Here is a 16224-nt window from a genome sequence, read left to right as displayed (position 1 = left end):
CAGTATCACAATTCTGGTGTAAAATATTACAAATTTCATATGTATATTTTACATATCAAATGTACAGCTGCATACAGAGTCTGAATAGATTTTCTCCATGGAATCTAGACTGAGATCCATTATATCAAACTTTATTGTAAGGGTGTTGTTGTTTTTAATTTCACTGAAAAGGTTCTGCCATGTTGCATGCATCTGTGCTATGGGAATGAAAATATATTTGTTATTCCAGGGACTGTTGAAGTTGAATTAACTATGTCTGAATTAATCCTCTTTGTAAATTCTTCAGTTTACCAGCTATAGGGAGAAAGAATTAGCTGCCCCAATGGACAAGATCTAATCTTCCTCAGTAATGAATGGTCCTATTCTTACTACTCTACTGAGAGAACATTGAAGGACAGTGATTAGAATTAACAGATTTCTTAATTTTGTTTTCCCTCCTACCCAGGATTATTGGCAAGGCACTCATCAAACTGTACGAGGGATAATTTCAAATTGTGCTAGATGAATTCCTTGTACTGGGAAGAACAGATTGGCAACTACAAATATGTTCTGCCTTTGAGTTCCTAAGTCAAGCGTTGAAAGTCAGACCAAATCCTGATAATATTAACTTGAAGGGATAAAAGGATGAAGTGCTCAAAAATAAATCTTAAAGAAAGAAAAACTACCAGCAATTGCTCTCCTTAATGTGTGGTGTGATAAACTTGAGTAAGTGTGACTGGTTCCTGGGACACAGAATTCAACCACCTTCAAAGCTACCCAAATGGCTCGTGCCAGTGTGGAGATGCTGCCTGAAAGTAATTTGTCTCTCTGGCTCTTTCTGAACATAGATCTACCAGGCTTTGTTGTCCAAAAATAATCTGGCAAACCAGCCAACAGGATGTACAATTTGAAGCACAAAGAGACTACATGGCACTTGGAAAGAATTCTATCTCTTTACTTCTCAAATTGCTTTCCTCCCCAACTTGTCAGCTGGGCTATTTATGCACAGAGATTGTTTTCTTTTTATGTGACTTGGTCTAGAAGGGAAAACTGGCAGAACTCATTCATTTCACCCTGTTATCCCAAACACACAAGTGCTGTAACTATTAGGGTAAGCAGTGCTGGCAGCAAAAAGGTTACAGTTAGCAGCACCCAGAAATATCCCACGGAGCATGCAAAATGACATTAGAGTTGGCAAATGACCCTGACTTCCTACCAAAGGAACAACAGCAATGCAATACAAGATTATGCAGTGCAAAGTTCCCCTTGTTGACAGAATCAGGGGGGGAAAACTGTACTGCACTTCTTTGGGATAGAACCAGCAATGCATCTTTTTCTCAGTTTAAATTGACCAACAGTCTTTTCATTTTCTTTATTTGTTTTACAGACAGGTCTACTAGTCCTTTGAAAGATCAGTGAATATATATTGAATAAACAATCTAGCAATATATCTCAGAAGACCAATATACCTCTGCATATAAATTGCTCATTTAGTTCCTCGATGGAGCATTGTCAACCATGTCAAGGCATTGTACAGGCAGATGCCTCCACAGAAAGTACATGTTTGATTTCTCCTTAAGCTCAAGCCAAAATGGCAATGGAGGACAATGTCAAATGACTAGCAGCAACTTCATCTAGTCTACAGGAGTTCAGCAAATGCCAGACCCTGACTACATCATTGCTATGATAATGAATAAAGCAACCTAGATGGTTTGTATGTCAATTGTGTTGGAGAAGAAGCCAAATCTGAATAGTCAAGGATGAATTTCAAGTTGCCTCTATACTGGGTTGGAAATGAGCCAAAAGCCATATTATGAAGATACATCCTTCAAAAATAGTGAGATGTCTTCAAGTTGCACCAAGCAAACAGAAGGATAAGCATATAGCAGAAAACAAATTGAAGTCAGATTTTATACCACCGTGGCAATTGTCAGGGAATGCAATGAAGATGCTGGGGGGCTGTAGGGGAAACTAACCCAAGATTGTTCTTAGAAGTGAAAATAATTTGAAGTCAGTTGCAAACAAACTAATTTGTGAGTAACTGGGGTATGAAAACAGAAAGCAGCTCATAACATATGGGTGTGTCACCAAAAAAAGTCACTTTACTTCCTTTTTTCTTTTTCTTTTTGATAATTCTATTTAGAGTAAATTAATGACAGCAAGTTGGGGGCTTCATCCACTATTTTTTTTGTCCAGAAAGTGAATTGAACAGGGCAAGTGTTGGTTCTTATTTGTGGCTTAGCTCTAATATGTCTTTAAAAAAGAGCTGTTTAAGAAGACTTCTCTAAAGTAGACTGCTTTTCACCTCAGTTGACCTCGGATTCCCTGAATGGAAATAAAATGTTAAAATTGCTGCTAGATAATTTTGATTTGTGTAACTGATTTTTATGACATGTATGGAGTAACTTTCATGCTTGCTGAGGGACCTAAAATAATATTTCCTGCTGTAAGAACTACGCACCTTGCCCTAGCAGGGAAATGCTATTGCTGCTCAGCCTCAAAGCATGACGGCTTGTCCTGAAAACCTGGTTCATGATTTTGCTATAGTTCCTTCTCTCCATTTTTAATGATAATCACACTTTTCCCTCTTTGCCTGTGGCTTGATTGGTTTCAGATAACAAAATGTTTGTGAAGATCTTACATTCCCTGTGCAAACTTTCCAACATCAGTATGTCCTGTGTTTGACTTATTTCACAAAATAAAATAGTCTTGTTATATAGTTCCTGTATTTTTCATTAACATTCTGAATCTTTGAATATGCCGATAACTGAGAAAATGTCACACAAAGGTAAAGAAGAGAGCAATGCCAATTTGCTGAACAACAAATTTATTTGGTCATTATTCTCCTGCTCCTACTCCTTCTTTTTTCCCCTCCTTATTATTGTTGTTGTGGTGGTTTACTTGGGCAGAGAATTTTGTAAGTAATTTTCTAATAAAGGTCGACTGAGTGATTACATGGTCTAATAATAAACTGCTTATATACTCTTCCTCAGAGTGGTGATTTCTATGGCTGAGCTGCCTCCAGTTAATAAACATTTATTCCCAGGTCAATCACAAAGGTGATTAATGACTGGGAAAGTATACTTTGAAGTTGCTTTGTAAGCACCAGATGTCACACTATGCAGTATTGCTTTTAGACAAAACTAACACAGTTGTGTCTGCATCACTGCCACCAACATTTCTCCCTGTGCAGAAAAGACATTTGGCTACAATCATGCAGTTTTCATCTGGGCGTGCAACAGGCTAGTGCAAATTCATTTAAGAGTAGCTGCTAGCATGATTATATGGAGAAACTGAGCAGAAGAAGGGGCTTTGTCATATTTTTCTTCTAAACAATGGCTAAATTTACAGGTAAATAATTAAAGAAGAATGGAATTAGTGCTGTCAGGGTCCTTATCTAGAACAATTGAAGACCAGAGCCACCAGAATATGAACTCTGCATATAGAGCTATGCTAAGTTAACAAAGTTTATTCATACTGTTCTACATATCAAGGTATAAATTTAGTCCTGTTTATCCTGTCAGATAACAGATAACAAATAATCAGAGTGGGAAGGGACCTTATAGGTCATCTAGTCCAACCCCCTGCCCAAGCGGGAGACCCTACACTATTTCTGGCAGTCCAATCTCTTCTTGAAAGTCTCGAGTGATGACGCTCCCACAGGCAAGCTGTTCCATTGGTTGATTGTTCTCACTGTCAGAAAGTTTGTCCTTATTTCCAAGTTAAATCTCTCCTTGTTCGGTTTCCATCCATTATTTCATGTCTGGCCTACAGGTGCTTTAGAAAATAGCTTGATCCCTTCCTCCCTGTGGCAGCCCCTCAAATATTGGAAGACCGTTATCATGTCTCCCCTGGTCTTTACTAGACTAGCCAAGCCCAGTTCCTGCAACCGTTCATTGTATGTTTTAGCATCCAGTCCCCTAATCATCCTGTATTTGCTCTTCTCTGTATTTTTTCTACAGAAAACATCTTTTTTATAATGTGGTGAACAAAACTGAATGCAGTAGTCTAGGTGTGGTCTTTCAGAGTCATTTGCTTTAAGGCCATGGGAAGCAAGTAAGATATCTTATTATAATGATTCTTCTGAATCTTGGAAAGCAGATTCTTGTATTACCAATTTCATTTAAAAATGCATTTAAATTTTTTCCTCTAGAAGGAAGACTGCAACATCCTAATTACTGAATAATTGGGATTCAGCAGACAACTATTTATAGTTTATTAAAATAAGAATAAGACCAAGCCTTTTAATACAGGATGATCTGCAGTAATAATTTAATCTTTGTAAAATAGTAACAATAGAAAGCTGAATTATACAACATTTCTTTTATTGGTTTCCTTTTCAATTAGTGTGTTGAAAAAGTTTATTTTCTCTTATTACATGATTCTTTTGAATTGTTGCTAAATATGGTATGCATCCAACCACAACATATTTTCTCTATTTTATTTTAGATTGAATATAAATCAGTTTATTACTTCCACCTTCCTACCCTCCATTCATAACATGATTTGTTGTCACAACACAATTTGCCAAGATAGGAAATAACCTCAGGATACAAGTTTACACTGCCCTGCATCAGGTATTTTAGGAAGATATATCAATGAACATAGCTAAGATGCAGTTGTCAAATAGCATGAGCTGGGCAAAGCCTGAGCATTACTAAAAATGCAATGAAAGTAAAAGTTTCTCTTGGACTTAGAATTAAATTGAAATAGATCAAGAATCTTCACAATCAAAGCTGTATGAGATCAAAGAGTATCATGATGTCGAAGTGACTTTATGATCTCCAAGAGCAGGGCAAACCTGAAAGGATAAGTTATCTATCTCTACGATGAATATTGTTAAGTTTTGTGTTTCACTTCTTAGCGTGATGACTGCTAAACACCCAGAAGGGATCGTTTGTATTGCCATGTCATATACAAAGCCTGCAAGAACAAACTGGATATATGTTACACATATATTTTCCTCAGCTAACTATTCATATGTTATAACATATTTGCTGGATGAAAATAGCAACTATATACTGACTGTAGGATATTTTTAAACTTTAAAATTGCTGTCAGAGCTCAACACAGGAATGAAATATATAATATTTTGATTATTTCTTTATCAAAGAAAGGGAGAAGAGGAAGGAGGGTCAAATATACTTACAGTGGAGGAATTTATGACAGAAAAAAATTATTGCAGCAATTGGAGGTTTGCATGTAATTTAATCTGTGGCAAAGTTATAGTGGTCTAAAATAAAATATGTTAGGCAAAACAGAATAAAACTTTGTTACTTAAAGGGGAAGAACAGAAGAAGAGTTAACAAAGCATTTTGGTGAAGGAAATGCAATTTGATGTTATCTAGCTTTTCATTGTAAACCTGAAGCATGTCAAAATGTTCTGCTGTTATGAAATAAATCATATCTCTGCTATGTTACCTGTTAACCTGTTTTAATTTCCAAAAATTGCATTCCTTCTCAAATTTACAAGTAAAAAGTTTCTATATATTAATATTTTTTCCTGTTGTCAAATAGTCTCATTTTTCTGCTTGACTACAGCAATTTTTTTTCAAAAGAAAAGCTACAACAAGGGTTCATACCCCAAACCTGACCATATTTGGCTGGCTTCAGTTTGCTCTTTGATTAAAAATTCTTAGTGAAGTCAGGAAGAGAACTGCACATAATTTTCAATCGTGGGGATTATTTTCAATTAGGCTTGTGAAGAATCCCCAACAAAACTTTTATCATAGTACATACAGAAGCAACAATCAAGATGGCAATACACCCATTTCCAACATGAGAAGAAAATATGAGCCTAGACATTCACAACAAGGACAAGCTGGGGCAAATTATGATGTGTGGATTATGACAGTGAGCTGACATAATTTCATCTGACCTCAGGGTCCAAAGGCAAAAGATGAGGGTGTGGTATGACAGTTTTTAAAAAAAATCATCCTTGTTTGTATTAAAATTCCAAGCCCATGAGAGTAAACCATAAAATGAGAGTTTATATTGCCTCTTAAATGTACTCATTAGGCCTGGGTAAAATAGAAAAAGGAAAAGGCACAACAATATAGGCAAATACATTATATACAGTTCTAGATATTCAAATAGATTTAATGTACTTTTACATAATGGCTTTTAGACAGCTGGAAACCAACTCTGAATCTTTCTTACTATATGATGTCAAAAGACTTGAAAGCTGAGGCAATATTTTTCTAGTAGTGATTTTTTTCGTACATCTCTGATACTGATCTTTTTGAAATCAAAGCAAGGCTTTTTTCCCCCTGCTCCATGACCCATGTGGGGAGCTTGTGTCTCTAGTAGCAAAGGTCTAGAATGTGAGTTTAACATTTCCCCTCCATAGACATTCAGTAACTTGATTTTGAAAGTTGGAACAGACATCTCTCTCCTCCTCTCCACTATTCTGCCACAATGGATGAAGATATTATGGGAAGTGCCTGTCTGCAAAAGTATTGATATACTGTCATTTCTTCTACAGAAGCTTTTCAATGCAACAAAAGAAAAGCTTCAGGTATCAAGACAGCTTGGATATGTCTATTTTTCTTTTTCAGATAACTGCCCATCAAAACAACTAGGACACAGCAATGACAGAATCCCCTTACAATATGTGCTTTCTGGCATGAGAGGAAGAGAGTTTGCTATCCTAGGATCTGCAATAGCTTTTACCAGAGAAGGCAGCTTGTTTGGGTCGTGGTGTGAGTTCTCTGAGTACTATATATTAGTAATATATATTCATAGTGCTTTACAGCTTTCTTTAAGAAGTTTACAGAGTCAGCATATTGTCCTCAATGATCTAGGTCCCCATTTTACTGACTTCAGAAGGATGGAAGGTTGAGTCAACTTTGAGCCAGTCAGGATTGAACTCCTGACAATGAGCAGTGAGTTAATCTATAATACTGCATTCTAACCACTGTGCCACCAAAGCTCAAAGGCAGGAAACAGTTAAAGTGATTTCAGGACCTGCTTCAAAATGACTTGGGAAGATTGGGAAATGGAAACAAGCCCCTAAATAATGTTGTGCTTACAAATCAAAGCTTAAAATACAGCTGGAAGAATGGAATCTTCAAAATATTCAGAAAATGAGGGGTTTCCCCCCACTCCATGGTAATTGAATAATGGTTATTGGCTACTGTCACAGTTCATGTTTTCTCATTTGAATTCCGATTTCTATAAATATCATGCTTTAAAAATCAATAGGATGACCCAGGTTCTGCCAAAATACTCAACCAGAGAGGTAGAAGAAATGTAGCAATAGAAATGAATATAAATAGAAATTGCTACATGCAAATGGAAATAATCTTTGAATAGTTCTTTTCCCTTGAGTAAGATAAACAACAAGAAGCTGCAAGAATGAAGAAACACTTAACGTAACCTGTTGAATTATACATAGAATATTGTTAAATTTATCCTGCTTTTAGTATGCAAATAGGCACATATATCCACAAACACATATACATTTACTATCTGTTGAGATAAGAGAGCATTTTAAATACCTGCTGATCAAGTTTAATACAACTGTTGTAGAGTATTATAATATGTTACTCCGATTTCATGTTGGAAAACTGCTTACAAAATGAGTATAGCCAGCTTTCCATGCAGTTTTTATGACCAAATTATGTAACTTCAACAAAGATAAAGGGTCTGTGAACAAGCTTATCAGACTTTCTTTCAACTGCTGGTAATTAACTGCACAATTTCCATTTTACAGCATTTTGTAAATCTGTGCAATCATACAATGCTGATGATTGTGTGATATATTTCACAGTGACGTACAAGTCCTGCTTCAACAGTTTTATATTCTAGGGCATAATTAACTATTACACTGCATATAGTTAACTCCCAAAGTGAACAGTTTCTAATTGAAAGAAGCATTGAAATTTATTTTTGTTCATTTCTGGATTGTTTAAATGTTGGTCTTTGAGACTTTGTGACAGTGCATTGTTTTGGGACTTCAGTAAACAACATTTTCTTTACAGTTCTGCCCCATTCAGGAAAGTCCCAATCCCACTGGGATCATGATGAAATATAATTGGTTTGTACTCTAAGAATGCTCACAATGAGGTACTAACCATGTACATGCTAATCAACTGGTCAAGGCATTAGACAATGGAATAGCCACAGGATGGCCATCTGGAATCTAATATTTTTTTTTTAAGATTCAGAAATGATAGTTCCAATCAGAATGAAATTCCAAAGAGGGATTCTATTAAATATATATTAGGAGAATTACAGAGATGAAAGTTAAAACTAGATTTCCAGAAGCCCAGAAATGGTAGCAGACAAACCCATTCAGTCCAGCTGTTGTGCAGCACAATTATTCTTGGGACATTAAATCTATACTAAGATTAATCATCTGAGGGCTTTTGCCATCATTTTATGTTTTCTTAAGGAACAGAGAGTATAAACAATAACATCTAAAAATGGCTTAGCCACAGATGTTATTAGTGGTCACAACTTCAGGTAGTAACAACTTCAGGCAGTCAAACATCTACTAACTTCAAATAAGATACCATATTATGATGTTCTCTACCAAATTAGTCTAATGGAACAGGCTTAATTTGTCAAGAAATAGCCATGATGCTGAACAGGTCCAATCACAAATTCATTTTTCAAAATATGCTAGACTCCACTACTTTTCCAATTCAGCTTTATATATGTTTCCCCTAGACTATTGTTCTCCTAAGCAAAACACCAGGTTGCAACTATCTGCAATTTTTATTTTTTAAAATATGCCTGGCAGGATTTCTTTTGCAACATGACTGCTTCACATGTGTTTATTTTAATTAAAATATTCTATACAAGATTATATTTGTGTCAAGAGGGCAGAATTCCAGATGGTTTAACCAAAGACATATTGCCTGACTCAAAACTTAATACATAAAACTTCATAACTATGGACAAATTCCATGTGTTATTTTATTAAAGATATCCTGTTGGTTTTGATTTTATAGCCATGTTCTCCATTCTATTTCAGTGTGTTGAAGACAGTCTGTGAACCAAGATCTTAATCTTATTTACATAGAAAAAAGTGGGGGATGTGTAAGTTTATGCAATCACACCATCACAGTAGGTTTTCTCTGTGAAGTCTGTGGAATAATTCAAATTCCATCTTTTGAAGCACACCTGCAAATATTTTCAAGGCACTGCACATTTATTTATATAATTTCTTAAATGTTATTAATTTCCAATGTATCATATCATATTTGGTTCTTCATTTTTAATAGGAAATACTTAAAACAGGCAAGTATTTATATTTCTGGCAGTAAATATATATGTCTGCTATGTCAGACATAGAATCTATATATTTGTGTATATAGAGAGACAAGAAGTAAATTAACCATTGTGAATATTTAAGCATGGGTGTTGTGGAAGGAAGGAAGGGAGGAAGGGAGATATAAATTTATTTATAACATTTATTTTTATATTGCATAAACAAGCCACTACATTTAGAATTTGGATGGAGGTTTAGTCCACCCCCTGCTCAAGCAGGAACCTATAGTCTATTCTACTTCTACCAGGCTGCTCCACTGCTTTAGATTAGTTTCCAGGTTGCTCCCCTTTGATGTTTCAACCATTGTTTCTGATCTGCCCTCTGGAGCGCTGGAGAATAATTTGATCCCCTCTTCTTTGTGGCAACCCCTCAACAATTGGAATAGTACTATCATGTCATCCCTAATTCTTCCTTTAGTCTAGCCAGACCCAAAACCTGCAGCCGTTCTTCATATAGTTTAGTCTACAGGCCCTTGATCAAACAAGTTGCTCTTCTTTGAACTTTTTTCAAAGTCAAAACTGGTTGCAGTGTTCCAGGTGTAGTCTTACTAGGGTTTTGTAAAGTGGCATTAATACGTCATGTGATCATGATTCTATGACTCTGTTTATACAACCCAGGATTGTATTAGCTTTTTTGGTTGCTGCTGCTGCAGCACACTGTTAGTTCATCTTAGAGTGATCATCCACTAGGATTCTAAAGTCCCTCTCAGAGTTACTGTTTTTGAGCCAGGTCTCACCTAATCTTTGTTTTTTCCCGCCTAAATGTAAAATGTTCTAAAATGACTAAAATGTTCACACACACAGGAACGTTAACTGATTAGTTCTTCTTTCTTAACATAAAATTGTAATATGTATTTTCCAAAGTTCAGCACTTTTAATAAATTAACTTTTATTTCTCCTTTTAAATTCTGTGTGAAAAACTGTTCTTGCCTGGGTGGGCAATTCCAGTTGCTGCCATGCAGGGGTGGGATTCAAAATTTTTAACAACCAGTTCTGTGGTGTGGCTTAGGTGGTGGGCGTGGCTTGGTGGTCATGTGACTGGGTGGACATGGCTTGGTGGTCATGTTATTGGCTGGGTGTGGCCAACTCAGTATCACTCACATTGAGGCACGCATCTCCTCGCCTGGCCTCTCATGACTGTGGGGATGCTGCAACAGTCATAAGTGTGAAAAATGGTCATAAGTCACTTTTTTCAGTGCCATTGTAACTTTAAATGGTCATTCCACACAAGCAAAGTACCAGCAAAGGAGGGGGAAAAAACTCCAGAGATGTTCCTGAGACAGGAAGTCTAGTCCTGCCAAGAATGTAATAAGGGTTAACGGAGAGGCAGTTTCTGTAAGCAACACCAGAATGTTTCTTTCCTGCCTTCCTTACAGGATTAGACTAGTAATTTCTTATAACAACCAGTTCTCCAAACTGCTTAGAATGTTAACAACCGGTTCTAGCGAATAGGTGAGAACTGGTAGAATCCCACCCCTGCTGCTATGGCAGAGGAAGACTCATATCCTTGGCTGCTCTTTTGTTTTGTCTTGAGGAGAGTTTAGCCCTCTAGTTTTGATTTGTGATATCTATATGAAATCTCCACAGAGTAGAGATTCTGCATTTCCTGCATTGGATGACAAGAGCACATCTTTCTCTTTCTGTCTTGGCCACTTTTTACAGAGGCACAATTGAGAGCATTTTAATTAACTGCATCCCTTTTGTTTGGTTTGGTGGCAGCAGTGCCTCAGATACAAGCTCCATACAGAGATCAGTAAGGACAGCCAAGAAGATTATAGGAAGTTCTCTTACCATTATTCAGGATACTGCTTATAAGTGCTATGTGCTTAGAGCGCAAAGCATTGTTAGAGACCCTACGCATCTACTTTACAGTCTGTTTCGGTTGCTCCCTTCTGGGAAGAGGTTCGATGTATTTCTAGCAGAACTACAAAATTCTGTAACAGCTTTGTTTCCTATGCCATCATCTGGTTTACATCTGGTAAATTCACAGGATTCATTTTTTTGTTATGTATATGCATATATCAAAACAACAACTGTGTTGTTTCTCTTTGTCATATAATATATGTGGGTATATGCATAATATCAAAACTGGAACTGAGGAACAGCAGGCAAATGCCTGTAATTTATACCCTGGGCCCACAGGGCCTTAATAATACTTGGAAAAAGCCTGACCAAATATGAATGTTCTAAGTTTCCCTCCAAAACAGTTGGAGTTAACAGTTAGGGTCATCTAAAGGTTAATTTCACTTTAGCAGGGCTTGACACAACTATATATTCGATAGATAACAGTATCAAAAAATTATGAGAGATCAAGGAGGACCAGAAGAGTTGTAGTCCTCTAAGCCAGTGGTCGCCAACTGGTGGGCCAGGAACCACTGGTGGGCCATGAGAAAAATTTGGTGGTCCGCAGAGAAATGTCACCCCCAGAGCACCTCCCAAAGCAATTAATCCAGGCTGTGTGGGAACACAAGGCTGCACCACCCACATTGTCCGCAGGAACCCTCCCCACCCACTCACTCCTTACCTGGCAAACTTGCCTGCTAAGTTGCTATTTTTCCTTTTTTTTTCTTCCGACCACCAGCTGTTCTGCTGTGCCAGGAGATTTAGATTAGCTAGAAAGCAGCAAATCATTGGATTTCTTGCTTTCTAGCTAATCTTTAGATCTTCGGCTTTGCTTTTAAGCGGAGCCAAACCTTCCTTAGGACTGAAACTTCTATTATTCAATGCAGAGTCACTGCAAGCAAATTTTATGTGACAGACTCAGGTAGCTGATGGCAGATAGATAGATTTCTGAATGATTCTATGAGCAACTCAATCTGCCTGCCTGCTTTGCCTGAGTTTGGGTAAAAGTTGCTCTTTTTTATAAAAAAAAATATCAATATTTACATCAATATTTATAATATTTACATACAAGCCATGCCCAGCCAGTCACATGACCACCAAGCTACACCACAAATTAGGCCACGCCCACTGAACCGATTGTTAAGAAATTTGAATCCCACCCCTGCCTCTGTGTATTTGTGTGAGTGGGGGGGAGAGAGGGAGAGGGAGAGGTTAAATCAGATCTAACCTCTAGTCTAGTGAAGAGAAGGTCCAAGGGAGACATGATAGCAGTCTTCCAATATTTGAGGGGCTGCCACAGAGAGGAAGGGGTCAAGCTATTTTCTAAAGCGCCTGTAGGCCAGGCAAGGAATAATGGATGGAAACTGAACAAGGAGAGATTTAACCTGGAAACAAGGAGAAACTTTCTGACAGTGAGAACAATTAACCAATGAAACAGCTTGCCCTCGGAAGTTGTGGGAGCGCCATCACTTGAGACTTTCAAGAAGAGATTGGACTGCCATTTGTCAGAAATGGTGTAGGGTCTCCCTCTTGGGCAGGAAGTTGGACTAGATGACCTATAAGGTCCCTTCCAACTCTGATTATCTGTTATTATTTATCTGTTATTTATCTCTCTCTCTCTCTCTCTCTCTCTCTCACACACACACACACACACACACACACCGATGTCAGCAAGCCACCATCAGTCAAAATTCATAGTAGTGGTCCCCAGGATTTAAAATTATGAGTTTGGTGGTCCTTGAGGTCCAAAAGGTTGGCGACCCCTGCACTAGTTTATTAGAGAGAGAGAGAGAGAGAGAGAGAGAGAGAGAGAGATTATAAAATGACACCTACCATCACCACCCAAAAACCATACTCATGTAATTAACACTGCAGTATTTTTTGTAGGCTTTATAAGTCCCTTAGATCAATTTCAGCTACTAGCTTGTAAATGAACTTCTTGGTATAATTAATTGACATCAATATCAATGGCTATTGCCTTCAGTCTATCACAAATGACCAACTTACCCTATTTGGAATTCATTGATCTTTAGTTATCCTCAGCAATTAGAAAATTATGCTGTGCTTTTATGTTATTTGTTTGTTTATTTATTTTTGAGTTAACTCAAAACTTGTTTTGACTTTGCTTTACTCTGCAATTTCCATATTAACTAGTACATTGTGAATGATTAATTGTCAGCCTTTTTTGAAGGGGGGGAACATAATTTTTAATTCTGGCCTAGTATGCAAAATAAATCTAATGCCAAAAGATCGCAAAAAAATTTAGGTTTCTGATATATAATCTCAATTCACTGTATGAAATTATAGATACACACTATCACATTTCAACTAGTTACAATTTAATATATTCAGATAATAAAACTGAACTTCCATCCTTCTTTTGTAGTAAAATCATAAAAAGAAATTTGGAAGCTTTCACTTTTCACTTCTGTCAAAATCTGACAATTATCAAATAGATGTTCACAATTAAAAAATAATTTTCCTAGAAGCAAAATTACACATTTTTTTTTAAAATTGAATATGATATTTTGTCTGAATTTGGATCCCTAATATAGAGTTAATTGTGATTCATTTTCAGAATATTTTTTGTTTGATACATTTTTCTTTCTGTACTTAGGATCAGATCATATTTCCCCGTTTAAAAAATGCTCTAAAATAAATGTTGGAAGTGTAAAGATTAACACACGATAATTAATTGACTAATACGATAAAGTAAGATTGTCAATGGTTAAGTAAGAATTGATGTACTATTTTCTGTATAAAATGTTTTCTTGTGGATATCATCTCTTGCATGCTCAACGTGAAAGGGGGAAATCTACTGAATCTGCAGTGCAAATCATCAGAAAAAAATGCAGTGTTTTAGGAAATAGATTCTAGAAATAGGTAATATGCTATAGCAACGAATATATTTTGTCTTCCTTCTTTTTTCTTTACACAAACATTTTTGTTGAATTTGGGGAATCTGAAACGGATGGTGCAAATACAATATGTTGGACTGCCTAATGCATTACATCCTGCCAGAATTAAAACTATCAAAGATTTTTATTTTTATTTTTGCAGAAAGGGGAATTACATGTGTAGTTATTTAAATCTTTTTACAAAGGAAATCAAATCCTTGTCTTTTATATCATGAAGTACTTCTATCTTATATCCTATAAGTTATCTATTTGATGCTTATATCCTATTTAGTTACCTATTTAAGCATCTATTTTTAACCATACAAAAAACATCTTGGCATGACTCTTATCACCCAAGGGTATCTAAACAAAAGTTCTCAATGAAGAATATATTGTATAATTATTTCAATTAAACAATTTGGTTCAAATGTTTTGAGATGAATCCACTATCCAAATGGATCGATAGAATTGAGATGGATGAATTTTTAAAATTTGAATTGATGATCCAGTGAGGATTTGATAAATTTATATAAACCTAGCAACACTAGATTATTGATTTTTATTTTTTGGAGGTGAAAATTAATTTTTATTTAGATTATATAGAGAGTACCCAATCCAATTTTTAATCTCTACTCAGACTTCTGAAAATGGCCTGATCTAATCTTGATTATTCTGGAATTGCCACTGAGAACAGTGAGGTTCTCTTCTCATATATGATGTATGGGAAAAACATGTAATTTTTTTAATGCTTCTTTTCATGTATAACTAAAAATAATTTTAGGTATAGAAAATTAAGTATGCAACCAGAAACTACCACATGAGCGTTTTAATAATGTCCTTTCAAATATAATTCTTTAAAATATTTTCAAAATAAAGGCACAATGATTGGTGATATATTTTATGATTAAGTGATCACATAAAATATTTAGATGTCTGGGTTTTAATTATCATCATCAATCATCATATTTTAAGTAAACAACTGGTCTTCTATTTTCATTTCCTTTTTATGTTCATTTCAAATTATCCTGCTCTTCTGCAGAAATTAAGTATGTAACATATCTGGGCACTTTCCTATTTCATCTAAAAATATGCTGGAATTGACGGATTAGATCGAGCAGAATAGAGTTAAATGGTACAACACTAATAAAAATGTAAGTTGCTTCTTCTACCAACCAGGAAAGTCTGACATGTTTAGTAATATTGGAAAGCTGCAGTTCAGGTCTTCTTGAACTGAGACAATTATGAATTATGGCTCTTTTAGATCAGCTCACTCTCCTACTAAACTATTGAAAGGTCACTCAAATATTTCTTATACAGCTGCTGCCTGTTTAGTCCCTCCGCAGATGAGGAAAGACAGCCTTTCATAAAGGAGCCATTTAAGCTCTCCCAAATGCACCAAATTATTCTTTGGAAAGAGAACAGTATGATTTGCTGGGGGTGGACTAGGGGTGATGTCTTCCCTTCCCAGAAGAGAGCTACTGCATACTAATTGCAGACATTTATTTGACCTAGGATTTGAGCCTGAACTAATATTTGTGAATGTAACAGCTGTTGAATATCACAAAGTTTCCACTGGCAAAGGAGATCCCCGCAGCTTTGTTTTCAGGAAGAAGAAGCCAGCCTACCTTGGAAAGATGGATTTGGAGATTTAGATCCATCTGTTGTAATCAGGAGGACAATCTGCTTTTTTTTGGCTCCAGATTATTCAAACTTCTTTCTTCTTTGTCCAAACCATAGGTAAGTAAGGCATTGAGTAAGGGAATTTGTGCTTTTTAATTGAGGAGAGATTAAATTCCTAAGGAAATAGCTCTATCTTCCACTTAGACCTTGGCTAATAAGTACAGTTCTTACATGGAATCAAACAATTGTTCATTCATCTGAAATCAAATGTTTTTTTTAAAAAAATGAGTACCCTTTTAAGATATGCATAGACCATATTTGTTTATGGGTGAGAAGGCTACTTGAATCCACAGAAAAAAGTTTATAAAATCATCAATCCATCAACTTCATTCAGGCATCAACTGGCTTAATAAAAGTCCCCTTTCCTTTCCCTAAGAATTAGCATGGTAAGAAATGCTTGGAATTCTTCTGCACCCTTATCCATTTGTCCAAAGTGGTGTAGGGTTTCCTGCCTAAGCAGGGGGTTGGACTAGAAGACCTCCAAGGTCCCTTCCAAGTCTATTATTCTAGATTCTAGATTTATTTGTTTGTTAGTTATTGGAATTTGTCA

This window comes from Notechis scutatus, chromosome 2 (assembly GCF_049901735.1).
Source record: "Notechis scutatus isolate UNSWTSFEM ecotype Mainland chromosome 2, rNotScu1.2, whole genome shotgun sequence".
In the NCBI taxonomy this organism is placed as follows: domain Eukaryota; kingdom Metazoa; phylum Chordata; class Lepidosauria; order Squamata; family Elapidae; genus Notechis; species Notechis scutatus.
The sequence above is the reverse complement of the archived record's forward strand: the minus strand, read 5'-3'. Positions refer to the sequence as shown.